Source organism: Dermacentor andersoni, chromosome 7 (assembly GCF_023375885.2).
Source record: "Dermacentor andersoni chromosome 7, qqDerAnde1_hic_scaffold, whole genome shotgun sequence".
Taxonomy (NCBI): Eukaryota; Metazoa; Arthropoda; class Arachnida; order Ixodida; family Ixodidae; genus Dermacentor; species Dermacentor andersoni.
This window is the reverse complement of record NC_092820.1, coordinates 20,244,533-20,260,112: the sequence shown is the minus strand read 5'-3', so window position 1 is coordinate 20,260,112 and position 15,580 is coordinate 20,244,533. Positions and strand designations below refer to the sequence as shown.

The 15,580-nt window shown below is 45.9% G+C and overlaps 1 long non-coding RNA gene across 2 annotated transcripts; it reads left to right on the top strand.

Moving 5' to 3' along the window:
• The first annotated feature begins 130 nt into the window (after positions 1-130).
• On the top strand, positions 131-14,407 carry LOC140219396 (uncharacterized). 2 transcript variants are annotated; one of them, XR_011895626.1, is made up of 3 exons: positions 131-8,270; positions 13,041-13,098; positions 14,210-14,407. It is a non-coding gene; the product is annotated as an uncharacterized lncRNA (long non-coding RNA). The 2 variants fall into 2 exon arrangements; XR_011895625.1 differs by lacking the exon at positions 131-8,270 and adding an exon at positions 8,299-8,463.
• The last annotated feature ends 1,173 nt before the right edge of the window (positions 14,408-15,580 follow it).

The window sequence follows — 15,580 nt, the reverse complement described above, 5'->3', positions numbered from 1 at the left end:
TTTGTGGAGGGGCTGTGATACGATTGATGATACCACATCAATCGGTTGATGTGGCATGAGCAAAAGTTCCGCCCTAAGGCGAAGCATTGGTTACGATAGCAAATTAGTGGACAGCTATACGAAGTAAGGATAGTAGTTTTATTGGTTGTAGAAACTTGTAACCATAGTCATACCAACTGAATTAACAAGCATGGTGTCGAGCGTGCACAAGCAAACATGAACACATCTCACTCAATGACCACGAAAACTCGCTGTCGAAACACTGCAGTGAGGAAACGCGGCGGCAGCAGAGAGCGAATTGACCTTCGACCTGCTGCTCGCATCAACGTGAACTAAGCCGCGAAAACACAGCACACGGCGGACTCTGCCCCCGTGGTAGATGGCTTTCAAGATACAGCCACCCGGCAAGATGCGTGTGGCCTCCCGCGTCGCCCGGAGTAGAATGAAAGCCATGCATGCGACGGAAGGCGGCTCGCTTCCTCCGTGCTTTCCTCTGTTGCATGCACGAGATTAAGCCGCGATTGCCGGCTCACCCTTGCACGCTTTCACTCACACATACAGCATATGGCACGCGCCAAAGTTTTTATCGTCCATGGACATTATATGGAACCTCACGGCGACACCGACAGCAGAAATACGCCTGGAGTGTCCATGTATTTGCTATCGCAATAACATGAAAGCAGGTATTGTTGTACTGCTGCATGCATTTCCCAGAGGCACTGCACATGACGGTCACCGTCCTTGTTCGGGTCCTTGGCTCAGCATACTGTTTCATGAACCACCTCAGCATGAAGCTACTTGCTCGTGAATTAGTGAGGATTCACCTTGGTTTCCTTAGGTTACCAGTTAATTTTTGTTTGTTTAGTTGTTCATTATGAGTTCTGTGTTATACCAAACACGCATGCATGTTGTACCCTTTTGCAGGCAAGTAGGTGTGAAACCATAAAATATATTGTTGTAGTACCTGATATTGTCAATGAAGCAAGGCAATTAGTGTTCTGTGTTGTTGCTACACTTATTTGCTTTAAGTTCTTATATCTTTACATCTAGAGTTATTATTAAAAAAAAAAAAAATGTTCCCAAAATTTTTTTACATGCTTGTGCAAATTAGCACATTAAATAAATGCCCGAAATACACTCAGAATAAGATAGCTATTTGCAGAACACCCATAAAAATTTGGTTAATTGTAGAGAAAGTTGGCTTCACTGCACTGCTTGAAGTTGGCTTTTCAATGCCATTAAGTAAAATGTGAATGCCCCAAATGCAACTTCTGTGGCCTGCAACAGTTATGAAACCAACTATCATGCAGAATTGCATTTAGTCATGTAGGAATTAATGCGCTTGTATGGCACACATCAAACCGAATGTGACAAGGAGTGTCATTCCACAGTCCTCTCAGCGCACATGTGTTTCCTTCTTTTATTGTGGTGGCAATTACATGGACACTCCAAGGACATTTTTGTCGTCGGTGTCATTGTGATGTTCTGTATAAAATCCAAGTGCGATAACACCGTGGTCGTGCGCCATATGCTGTAGGTGGCAGTGAAAGCGTGCCATGGTGAGCCAAGGATGGTGGCTTGATCTCGTGTGCACAAGGGAGTAAGGTGGGGAGGAAGCGCACCGTCTTCTACCATGCGCAAGGAACCGGGGTGAGGTGGGGGGCGTTCTACTCCAGCGGCCACTGCGTATGGCGTGGCTGAGCGCGGCCGCGCAAGTTTAATCTCGAAAGCAATGTGCAACAAGTACAGAGTCTAGGTGCACCAAGAGCTTGTAGCTTCGTGTGTGCCGTGTTCTCACCGCTGGGTGATTCCACGAGAGATCAAACATGCCTGTCCACTTGACATCTTTGTTTTGTCTGGTTTTTTATATGTTATGTAGGAATATTCAAACTGCACGAAACCAAAAAAATTTATTCCCAGAAAGCGTTCCCAGCAAGCCAAAAAGATATGTTAAGGTAGCGACGCCAGTGCGCCTCTCATTGCTTACCACAATATTTTCAGATTTCACAGCCAAATTAAATACAAACTAAAAACGTGTCGAAAAAAAATTGTGCTCATTTTAATACACTTCACACCACATCAGTTTCATGCATTTTTTTACACAAATGAAAAAAATGTAAAAAAATTTCAACCTTGGCCAAAATCGGAAAGCTTTTGCAACTTTGACACGTCTTGGTGCATGTTCTATTTCATAAACAAACATGAAGAAAAAAATAAACTGTCAAACAGAACGTTCTCTTAGCAACATTAATGCGAAATATTATCTACCTACATGAAACGAGAAGAAAAAGAGTGGTTAAATAAACAAGCTTTTCTTTCAAAAAGATCAATTTCAAAAAGTATAAGAAAATTCCGGTTCCAATTTTTGAAAAAATTTTGGATGGAAGTCTGCTTATGTCAGGCAAAACGTGGGTGCGAGAACATTTCCTCATTTGCTTCTTCACAAAATATAACGGGCCAAGGTGACCCATTTTGAGCATGCTGGCTTCAGTACCTTTGCTGGTTGTCTATCAGTTTGCATTGTATGCAAATCTAGTTCTAATTACTTTGCTGCTTCAGAACTTCACTCTAGCAGCTTGTTTTCAACAAAAATGTATTGTTAAGTTTTATTTGTGTTTAGTTGCGCGAAGGTAGGGGCTGCCGCCCTCTAAAGTGCTAATGTGTACCAAGTTCGCAGCCTACAACCTGCATGGGCATCGCACTTACGTCTCCATTATTCGCTTGTCAATAGCATGCGAGACACCACAAGTGCATGCTGTGGCTGACTTTACCAAAACCCACCTGGTGCACACAGTAAATCACCTGTAAGCGGCAACAAGGCAGGCTAATCCGTAAGTGATGGAGCGCTTCCATAATCAACAGGCGCATCATTATGGAGGTGCTACTTCACTGCCTGCTCCCCATCCCTCACATGCAATGGATACTGGAACCTTCTTTGGCACCACCACCTGCGACTCGCATTGTGCCTTTCTAAAAAACTTATCTGATCATTCCCCGAGCTGTTTATTTCGTTTCCTTTTATCACAAGCTTTCCACGTCGCTCACAGATGTCTTCATGTCTTACCTTAACCTTCACCTCTGCGTTTCAGCTGTCTGAAAAAAGTGCAGTGCGGCATGACTGAGCCAAAGGCTGCCGAAGTTGCCTAATTTGCGAGGTTTTGTCGGCACCTTGCTGACATGCTTTCTTACGCCTAGAACAGCTGAGGTCCCTGGTGGCGCCAGATGGCCTTTTCATGAAACCGTGAGACATTCTGGAGGCTCAGTCACGACAGTGGAGCAGAAAAAGTGACAGAAAGGGTGCAGTGCTGTTCAGTATATACGTTTCGACATGGCCTAGCTCATAGCCCAGTCCAAGTATTCTGTGCTGATTATTTAAGCGCTGACAATACGAAGATTGCTATGGAAAAAATTTCATTGCGTAAACATTGTGGATGTTGCCTCCCTGCTGAAGCTACCATCAGAGGCTGAGGATATTTGTGACACTGACGACGTCTGCCAACTACTTTACGCGCCTCAACGCTGTCTTCCTCTAGTGACATGTGCGATGAAGCAGATGAGGCATTCCTTCAAGAAGAAGAAGTAATTGACGACTTGAACAAGTATGTTCACCTTTCTTCTGGTGTTCTACCATTAAAGTTACCATCTTCCGTTCACAAACGCAGCAGATGATCTTGTGGAAACAGAAAATGGGCCGAGATTGAAAGGGTCGTGGTGACGAAGATACGCTCAACTTTAAGTGCTGCATATAGAAGCATCAGTACAGCTGGCCTGTCTGTGACAGAATGTCATGCACGCACTGGCTAGTTTAATAGCTCGAAGCAAGCATATGATTGAGCTCTTCAAGGTCCTATTGAGAGCGCTTCTGTCTCATAACCATCGTGTCACGAGAAGTGGAAAACAAATGCGTTCAAGAGGCAATCCCAGCTGTCACAACACGCATGCTCAGAAAGGCTCGAAATTGGCGCGAGAAACATGGTATGTGGTCAGATTTTGATTTGTACATGAAGTCAAAGTTGAGCCCATCGGATGTACAAGCTGCGCTTGGATACTCAACCTTGGATGAACTTGGGTGCTCTCGGCAGAGCCCAAACAAGAATGAAGTTGTGTTAGTCATCACAAATGGCCAGAGAAAGTACTTTTCGAAGTGGTTTATGATACATTCTATCCGCATGACATTGCAGATGTTCAAAGTAGCTCATCCCGAAAGTGCCATCGTCCTGTCAAAGATTTACAGCCTGCATCCAAAACGGGTGCTGCTCGCACCACAAGACATTTGCGCTTGCATTTATGGCGCTAATGCCAACCTTTGTGTCTCCGCGCTTGACAACATAACCAGCATGGAAATCTCATTGGAAGGCATAAAAGCATTGTGCCTTTGCGGCTTCCCAACCACAGAATGCGCCCTTGGGTATGCTTTTTTTTTTTTCCTGTCACGCGATATGGGGGGGTCGACTTACATTTGAGTCAACTTACAATCATGTAAATACGGTATGTTACGTGAATGCGAGCACTGCCCCTGGAGTGAAAGCCGCACTTTGGCCAGTCTGGGAATGGTCGACGAGGACAAGGCCCCATTTATCGTTTGGGAAAGTGGTGCTTCGGTCGAGAAGACGTCATCTCCAACCCTTTTTGTGAAAGAGCATGGCAAATGGGTGAACAAATGGTTTCCTCACAACACATACGGCACACTCAAGCTGTGGCTATTCGCGAGACAAAAAAGTGCAACCAGCATGGAAGCATTGTTCTGCATTTTGATTTTGCGGAAAACTGGACTGTCCTCCTCTCAAATGAAACACAATCGTACCATTGGCACAAGAAACAAATCTCCATTTTCACCTGTGTCACCACAACAAGGAAAACAACGCACATCTTTGCTGTCATAAGCGATGACATGCATCACGACGCAGTGCACGCCTGCTATGTGCCCTAGGTAGAGTTCACGAAGTGTTAGATGAAAAAGTACTTTCATGTAACATGCGTCAGCGATGGTGCAGCGAGCCATTTTAAAAATAGGTTACCAACTGTACGAGTGGTGCTGCTCCAAGTGTACATCCGCGAGGTGGATATGTTCCACTACCGGGCATAGGAAGAACACCTGTGACGGTGTGGGTTTAAGCACCAAGCTTCCCAGCACAATCTGAGGCCTGGAAGCGCCGGCGCCATTTCGTTGGCACATGAAATGGTCTCCCAGCTTAGCAGCAACCTCAAGAATGTGGTCCTGCTTCATGTGCCTGCTGCAGCCAATACCGAGGAGCATTGTCAGTGGAGTGGAAGTCAGTGCCGCTTCTGCCGGGAGTTCAGTAATGGCATTTGTGGATGTGTGCCCGCAATCGGCCAAGTGGACATGCGCTATCCATTCTGAGAGCTGCCGCTAGCCAGCTGATGGTGATTGAACCTTGTCAAATACTAACTGCAAGAGACGCACAATAAATTTGTTCTTGCACCACGAGTATAGTGTTGAGTCTGTTCTCTCTTGTGTCCCAGAAGAGAGAGCAGAAAACACGTTCTGTTCTTGCCACAATAAAAAACCCAGGTAAACCTTCCTTAATTTGGGGCAATCGTTTCCTTTTCTTTTTGCGGCACTAAAGCCAGCAAACTCAACGTGGGCCATCTTGGCCTGTTATATTTTGTGAATAACGCAAATGAGGAAACATTATCACACCAACATTTTGCATGACATAATCAGGCTTTCATCCAAAATTTCTTCCAACATTGGAACTAGAATTTCCTTTATTTCTTGAAAACGAGTTTTTTTTAAAGAACTTGTTTGTTTTATTCTTCTTTTGTGTTATATGTAGGAAGGTAATATTTTGCCTAAATGTTGTAAAGAGTATGTTCTGTGTTTGACACTTTTTTCAAGTGTCTGTGTGAAATAGAAAATGCGTCAAGACGCACCAAAGTTAAAAGTTTTCTGATTTGGGTCGTGTTTGGAATTTTTGACATTTTTTTCGTTTGAGCCCAGCACAAAAACAAGCATGGAACTAATTTACTGTGAAGTGTATTAAGATTGCCAGAAAAGTTCTTTATTTGAATTTAATTCGGCTGTGAAATTGGAAAATATTGTGGTTAGCAAACCGCAATAGGGTGACGCTTGTGCTGCCACCTTTAAAATTTTTTTTGGATTGCTGGGAACGCCTTTAGGGAATAAAATTTTTGGTACAGTGCAGTTTGAATGTTCCTACAACATAAAAAAAAAACATATACAAAACAAAGATATCAAGCGGACGTGCATGTTTAATCTCTCGTGGAATCGCCTTGCTTAATTCACAGTGAAGCAAGCCGCTCTTCCTCACGCCAGCAAATGTCCACGCTCATCAAGTGAAATGTGTTTGTCTGTGTGCGCAAGACACCATGCTTGTTAATTTAATTATTGAGTGAACATTTATGAGTTCATATGGCCGATAAAAATATCCTAATTTCGGATAAATATCCTCATTTCGTATATAGCTGTCTAATAATTTTTATCGTAATTGATGCTTCACCTTTCAGGCAAAACTGCAACTTCATTTTATGCTTTTCTTTGTCCTTATTATCACTATCGTTTTTTACTCCAAGTTCAGTATTCTTCAGAGTCTGAAGAATACTTCTCACTGATGGCCCCTTTTTCAGCAGTTTCCTTGTGGAAAGCTCCAGTCACTTATTCCATCTATTCCCCACGCGCACACACACACACACACACGAGCGCGCATGTGCATGTCACCCCCTATGAGGCAGGAAGGCTCACTATGGCAAAAAGTGGCCTAGATATTTCACATGGCAAATACTGACAAGGCTAAATATGGCAAATACCAAGGAGCCTGAATATGGCGTATAATGACAGGAGGCTGAATATGCCAAATATTGGCAGACAACTTCATAATACCAGGGAGACAATATGGGTAATGAAAGGAAGAGTGAATATGGCAAACAATGGCAGGGAGACTGAATATGACTACTAATTTGTGCAATGTTCATTTTGTTGAAACCTTTAGTTAGATAGAAATTAGAATAATATTTATTCATCCGGGGTCTCTCTAGCACTACATGTACCACGCTAATAAAACCCCTTGAATCTGTTCAAAACTATGTCACTCGTTAGTCTCTCATTGTCATTACACAGGCATCAATGAAAGTTAACTTAGGCCTTCTGACATTTTAATCATGCCATGAATTCTCCAACCTTAAACCTATTCCATAAGATCTATTACACTAAACCAGTTTTTAAAAATGAAATTTTTATCCCGAAGTCTGTGCGTCTTGTTGGAACGAACATTAATTCGAGGTGAAAGTCCCATCATGGCACACTAATTTCTGCCATGCATCTTTTCCCCACAGAGGAAAGTGAATCAATACCACCTTCTTGCCCCTGTCTCCCGTCATTCTGCCACCTTTAAAAAGGGTCTAAATGATGTATTTTGTTAACAGCTCCTCTCTGTTATGACCTTGGGTTCCAAGAGTAAGTAAATTAATTAAAAAAAATTAAATTATGGGGTTTTACAAGCCAAAACCACTTTCTGATTATGAGGCACGCCGTAGTGGGGGACTCCGGAAATTTTGACCACCTGGGGTTCTTTAACGTGCACCTAAATCTAAGTACACGGGTGTTTTCGCATTTCGCCCCCATCGAAATGCGGCCGCCGTGGCCGGGATTCGATCCCGCGACCTCGTGCTCAGCAGCCTAACACCATAGCCACTGAGCAACCACGGCGGGTAAGTAAATTAATATATAAGGAAATAAGGCCATGGCACTTTTTGGGGATTGTTTCGAGGTAGCTATCCATTTACTTTTTTGCTAATTTATCACACTTAAACGTCACTGCTTCAGCCTCTCATGGGTATATGTGTGCAAATGCTGGAATGAGATTAACTGGAAGATACAGCTGGTGCAATTCCCAAGGACAGCAAAACAAAAGAGGGCAGTTAGTTATGTAGTGACTTTATTGGTAAACAGTACCTTTTTCCTAAGCATTATGAACCAACTAGCCCAGCAGCATGTTTTGTTGAAACTTTTACTATTTCCACGTCATTGTGGAAACATTGCCACTTATTATTAAAAGAAATTATGGGGTTCTACGTGCCAAAACCACAATCTAATTATGAGGCACGCTGTATAGCGGGGGCTCCGTTTTAATTTTGACCACCTGAGGTCCTTAAACGTAGTACACCTAAATCTACATGGGTGTTCTTGCATTTCGCCCCCATTGAAATACGGCTGCTGTGGCTGGAATTTTATCCCATGACCTCATGCTTAGCAGTGGCCATCGGCAACTGGCAAGTGGCGCCTTCATCATGTAAGTGAAAAAAATTGCATGGGGCGTGTTCCTCTTGCTTCAGCAACAAGGAACACCTGATGTGCAGATTGTGGCAAGAGTGGTCTTTTCCCATTGTACGCTGTATGCTTTTTTAACTTTATCATGCAGTGACCAATTGCACATTATGTTTTAGGCTGCCACCCAACCTATGCAATGCCTTGCGACAATATAGGTAAATCATGATATTGATACGTGTACTTGTTTATCGGGCGACCACGTTTCACCGCATAGAAAATGTTATCGCACAGTGCAGGACGCAGCCACATGTATCGGAAGTTTCTGGAATGTTATCGATAGTTCCATCCGCTGTCCGTCACCAAACCTTATGTAATCTGATTGCATGTATGTGCAACGCGAATAGTGTAGAACATTGCGGAAGACACGCGGGTCCCAGTGATTACTCTGGAACATTCAATGACTGATGTATAAAAGCCGACGCGCTTGACCCACTGATCAAATTTCCGACAATCGCCGACTGCGTTCGCCGCTTTCGTTGTGCTTTACATGTAACTTGCTTTTGAGGGCACAAGTTCGCCCAATAAAGATTTAGTTTTGTCATTTACAGTTTTGCTACTGTGCTCGTCACAGTCACTACCATGTGACATCTGGTGGAGGTGCTAGTGCGTTCATGTACCGGACGCCCCCGAAAAGCTACGATCCAAGCCCGAGGACAACACCAACGTCGCCAAATACCAGCGAGCTGGCCGTAGGCAGCAAGGACTGCTACCTGAATACAGACCTCTTCCTGAGAAGACCAGAGGGATCAAGCACAAGTCGGCAACCCCAATGGCTGCCCCAGCATCCCCCATTCTGCTGCAACAACCTCGGGACCCACCAATCTTCCATGAATCATCGTCTGATGACCCAGAAACCTGGCTGGAGACGTATGAATGAACTGCGATTTTGAACAACTGGGACTCCGACGACAAGTTGCGACATGTGTTTTTTGCATTGGAAGATGCCACCAGGATGTGGTTTGAGAATAGAGAAGCCACCTTAACGCCGCGGAACCTGTTAGGAAGCGGCTTCCTGCAGACATTCACAAGCGTCATGCGCAGAGAACGAGCCCAAGCTCTACTAGACACCCAAGTGCAGCTACCTAATGAGAATGTTGCCGTCTTTACAGAAGAAATGAGCCGTCTGTTCCACCACACTGACCCAGAAATGCCCGAGGAGAAGTCTGCCTGCTCATGCGTGGTGTGAAGGAAGAACTTTTTGGCGGAATGATACGAAGCCCACCGAAGACCATCGACAAGTTTTTTCGGGAGGCCACCAGCATCGAGAAGACACTAGAAATGCGGAACCGGCAATTCAACCGCCGCTTGAACTTAACTACACTGGAGTTCAATCACTGGCCACGGAAGACGACCTGCGCAAGACTATCAGAGCGGTCCTGCAGGAGGAGCTTCCGAAGCTGTTCCCTTCGTCACAGACTCAAGTGGCTTTGATTGCCGACGTCGTACACGAGGAGCCCCAACAATCACTCGGAGTAGCCCCTGAATCGCCGCAGAGTCAGCCGCAAGCGATGACGTATGGCGCTGCAGCCTGCCGTCACGTTCCCCCTCCGTGCCCGTAGCAGGGCCCAGTGACGCCACAGTTCCGTCGTCCACCACCGTCGCCGCCAGCACGCCAACCCATCGCCCCGCGCAGCATTCCAAGGAAGACAGACGTCTGGCACACTCCTGACCACCGCCCGCTCTGTTATCACTGCGGAGAAGTGCGTCACATCTACTGCCGATGCCCATACCGGGAGATGGGTCTGCGAGGGTTCTCTGTTAATGCACTGCAACCACAGCTTGGCAAACGACCTTGCAATATCGCCAACCATTTCGCCGCCACTCAGTGGTGCCCTCGACGACCATTCCATTCACCGTGACCAGGCCGCTACCTGTCGCCGCAGTGCTGACAATACACTGGCCCAGCCCGGAGCCCGTCTGCGAGCCCGTATCCGGAAAACTAAAAGCAGCAATCGATTGAGGTGCGGTTGCTGTTCGTCGTACTGACAAAGATCCTCTGCCGCTGCCGAAGACGACGAATAGATGATCTCGACGATATATCAACGAGACGCTGCTGTCCCGGTGAAGCCATGAAGTCAACAATACACCAACGGAAAGCGACTTGACGACGTGATGTTCCAGCTTCAGTTCAACACGACGCAGCCGTGATCCAACGCCAAGACCTAACTGCAACGCAAGACAAAGAACCACCGATATTGACATGCTTTTGACGGCCACGCAGTCACCTCCTTAGTGGACACACAAGCCGACTAATACCTAATAACACCAACTGGAATCTGCACGGCCGGAATCACTATTAATGACCGCACCTACCTTGCCACCTTCGTTATCCTTCAACAGTGCTCACCAGACGTACATAATTCTCGGCATAGACTTTCTGAACCAACATGGCGCAATCATCGACCTGAATTCGAAGTCAATAATGCTATCTGAAGACCAAGCGATACCGCCAGAGCTCTTGTAGTCACCATGCCTTGAGCGTGCTCGAAAATCAAGTCGGTGACCGGCCCCACTCCAGCATTGTCATTTCCGTCGGCACCAAAACACCTGCTGACGTAGAAGGCATCATTGAGGGTGACCAACGCCTGCTACTCGACCATGAAATTTGCATCGCTAGAGGGATCACTTGACTTCACGGAGAGAAAGCGAAGGTGATGCTGACAGACTTAGCCAGGTGTTCAAGCACATCAACAAGGGCACGACGATCGCATACACCGATGAACTTGTGGAAGCCAGCAATGCATTTGTCCCCTTGGATTCTGCCGCATCGACCCCCATGATCATAGTTTCCGAACAAGACTTCGACATAAATCCAAGTCTCCCCCTGAGTAAGCAGCAAGAGCTCAGAAATCTTCGACAATACAACGACTGCTTTTTGACGTCATTGAGGATTCGACAAACACCAGTTGCAAAGCATCGCATAATAACCGAAGAGCGCTCGACCACTCCGCCACAGCCCTTACCGAGATTCAACACGAGAACGTGAAGCTATAAGGCAAAAAGTCTATGAAATGCTGCATGACGACATCATCCATCCATCGAAAAGCCCGTGGGCATCTCCTGTGGTCTTGGTGAAGAAAAAGGACGGAACCCTGCGTTTCTGAGTCGATTACCGTCGACTTAACAAGATCACTGAAGAAGGACGTATACCCCCTCCCACGAATAGACTACGCGTTGGATAGGCTTTGCAATGCGAAATACTTCCTATTGATGGATCTCAGGACTGGCTACTGGCAGATAGAAGTCGACGAGAGGGATCGAGAAAAAACCGCCTTCATCACACCAGACGGCTCTACGAGTTCAAGGTCATGCCATTCGGTCTGTCCTCGGCGCCTGCGATGTTCCAGTGCGGGATAGACCCTGTGTTAGCAGGGTTGAAGTGGCAGACCTGTCTTGTCTAATTGGATGACGTCGTCGTTTCGCAGGGAGTTTCCATGATCACCTTAGGTGATTTGTGACAGTACTAGAGGCCATCAAGTCATCAGGGCTCACACTGAAGCCAGAGAAGTGCCGATTCGCTTATGATGAGCTTCTGTTCCTGGGCCACATCATCAGCAAGTCTGGAGTCCACCCCAACCCACAGAAGACAGCTGCTGTCACAAAGTTCTAGTAGCCCATCGACAAGAAGGCAGTGCGTAGATTCCTTGGCATGTGTGCCTACTATAGGCGCTTTGTAAAGGACTTTTCACGCATTGCTGAGCCGCTGACGCATCTGACTAAATCTGATGTCAAGATCAAGTGGGAAACGCCGCAGGCCAACGCATTTGAAAAACTCAAACGACTCACGAAGTCGCCGCCTGTACTTGCGCACTTCGACGAGCACGCCGATACCGAAATCCACACTGACGCCAGTAGCCTAGGCCTCGGTGCCGTCCTAGTCCAGAGAAAAGATGGACATGAACACGTGATAGCTTACGCTAGCCGGTCGTTGTCAAAAGCGGAAGGCAATTATTCCACAACGGAAAAGGAATGCCTCGCCATCGTTTGGGCTACAGCGAAATTCCTCCCTTACCTATATGGCAAGCCGTTCAAAGTTGTCAGCGACCATCACGCGCTGTGTTGGCTAGCGAATTTAAACGACCTTTCAGGACACTTGGTGTGGTGGAGCCTCAGACTTCAAGAATATGACATCACTGTAGTCTACAAGTCCGGACAAAAACTGATGCTGTCTGCCTATCACGCGCCCCCACTGACCCTCCACCGCAAGACGACGACACCTTCCTGGGAATGATAAGTGCAGAAGACTTCGCTGAACAATGACGAGCAGACCTGGAGCTAAGAAGCCTCCTCGAGTATTTGGAAGGGAACACTGACGTTGTCCCTAGGGCATTATTGCGACACACAACTTGCTCTGTTCCTACACGATTTGCATTATCGTCTCGATCGCAACATCCCCACTGGTGCTCTCTTTCTGGACTTCGAAAAAGCCTTCAATAAAGTGTCACATATTCTTCTCCCGCATAAACTCTCGCACCTTAATCTTCACCCAGACATCTTTAATTGGATCCGTGAATTTCTAACCGAGCGCCTTCAGTTTGTTTCCGGTAACTCGATCTCAATCCTATCTCCTGTAGTATCTGGTGTGCCCCAAGGCTCTGTCCTTGGGCCTCTCCTCTTTATCATATATAATAATGACCTTCCACTTGACTTATCATCCAACATATGTCTTTTCGCGGACGATTGCGTTTTATACCGACAAATAACAAATGCTTTAAACGGCTCCACTCTTCAGGAAGACCTTCTCCAAATCCAGGCATGGTGCAGCAAATGGTACATGTCCCTCAATGTCAGTAAGTGTTCTCACGTGTGCTTTCATCGACGCCGTAATTATGTAGTACCGTCCCACTCCCTTAACAACTGCACTTTAACACAGTGTGAAACATTTAAATACCTAGGAGTGCGTATATCTAGCGACTTCTCTTGGACCTATCATATAAATCAGTTAACTAATTCCTGCAACCGATTACTAGATTATCTACGCCGCAACTTGTCATCAGCATCTCCCTCAGTCAAACTACTAGCATATAAAACCTTAATCCGAGTTAAACTAGAATATGCTTGTGCTATTTATGACAACCATCAGGTTAATACGATTAATGCCATTGAATCGGTTCAGAACCGAGCTGGCAGATTCATTCTATCTGACTACTGCTATAATACAAGTGTTTCAGCCTTAATCCTTTGAGACACTGTCTACACAATTGTGCCCAGCAGGAGAGTGCATCAATAGCAAAAGCACTGATGAAATTAATGTTATTTAAAATGTGTTTCCTACATCTTGAAACACTTACTATTGGAACTGTGCTGCAATTTTGTATAATGTGCAGAATGTTTTAGCAAAATAAGTGGGAAGGTAGACGGCTGGGTGTTTTTACTCTGTGTCAGTATGTTGTATGTAGCGGGTTCGCTTCTTTCATTGTTTTTTACAATGTTGTGCACCAGGCATAATTTTCAAGTGGCTAGATAAGTGCTTTTCAAGCTTTTCAAAACACGAAATAGTATGTTCTCATATATTGTGTTCCTGTAGCGAATTTTCGCGTGAAGTCTTAATTTTGTAAACTTGACAAAACTCGCTAAATAATTGAAAATTCTTAACATTTTCTACAGCTGTACACTTTGTACGATTCTGAAGATGCAAGAGATGTGGTGAAAGCAACTTTTCAATCAACGGGATAAAGTGGCGTCTGGAAGGGTTAAAATCCAGGTTGTGTGTTCCCTCACTCACCTCCTGTCGCAAAACTGCTCATCTTCTTTTATTTTTTAGGTTCTCTCATTTACAACCCACAGGTAACCAAATCATGATTCTAGCCCATCGTTTTTCCCGCCACACGCATCTTAATGCTATGTATCTACATCGCACCCATCTTACTATGTATCAATGTTCTTTTTTTCTATACACAGCCCGTGAATGGAATACCCTTCCGTCTGACATCGCCCTCATCACTGACATTTCTCGCTTCAAAGCTGCCATCGAAAACCATCTTTCAAGTCACATTACTTAACCTGACACGCCATTTTTTTTTTACTATGTGCCCACGCCTCATGTAATGTCCTGTTCAGGAACCTTTGAGGTATAATAAATAAATAAATTTAAGTGAGGATTGTCTCAGTTCTCGCTTGAAAACAACGTACTCATAAAGAAGAACTTCTCACCAGCTCGTACCAACTACCTTCTTGTTGTTCCCTCGGCGCAGTGTCCAGAAGTACTGCACACCTTACATGACAATCTGACTGCTGGACATCTCAAATTCTCCCAGACACTATCGAGCATGCAGGAAAAGTATTACTGGCCACACCTGACCGCCGACGTTGCCCGTTACGTCAAGACATGCCGAGACTGTCAGCGACGCAAGACACCACCGACAAGGCCAGCGGGATTACTACAGCTGATCGAGCTTCCTTGCCGACCATTTCAGCAGATCGAGATGGACTTGTTGGGACCCTTTCTGACATCAACCAACAACCGAAAATAAGTGGATCGTCGTGGTGACGGATTACCTCACCCACTTTGCTGAAAGGAAAGCTCTGCCGAAAGGTGGCGCAGCGTGGCGCAGCCGAAGTGGCAAAATTCCTTGTCGAGAATATTCTGCTGCGACATGGCGCCCCAGAAGTCCTCATTACCAACAGGGGAACGGCCTTTACAGCGCAGCTCACCCAAGCAATTCTGCAGTACAGTCAGACAAGCCACAGGATGACAACTGCCTACCACCCACAGATGAATGGTCTTACGGAATGCCTGAATAAGACCCTCGCCGACATGCTAGCAATGTACGTCGACGTTGAGCACAACACCTGGGATGTCGTCCTGCCATACGTAACCTTCGCTTACAACATGGCAGTGCAAGAAAGTACAGATCACGCTGTTCGAGCTGGTTTACGGCAGGAGCCCGACGATGACTCTCAACGCCATGCTGCCACATGTCACCGACGAAGAGAATCTTGACGTTGCCTCCCACCTCCAGCGCGTCGAAGAAGAGAAACAGCTGGCCAGCCTTCGGATCAAGAACCAGCAGCGTACCGACAGCCGACACTACAACCTCCGACGACACTACTCAACGTAGTGGCGTCAGTTTCCAGTTTCATCAATTGAAATCTGCCACTAGCCAGATTGCAGATCGATGGATGAGAAGTATTTAGCTCCGTGCAAGCAGTCTTAGGGGTCATCGATGCTTGGTAGTGGGTAGACGTCTTTTCGCATGATCTTGTTTAAGTGGCGATAACCGACACAAAAACGCCAGGTACTATCTTTCTTTTTCACAAGGACGACAGGCG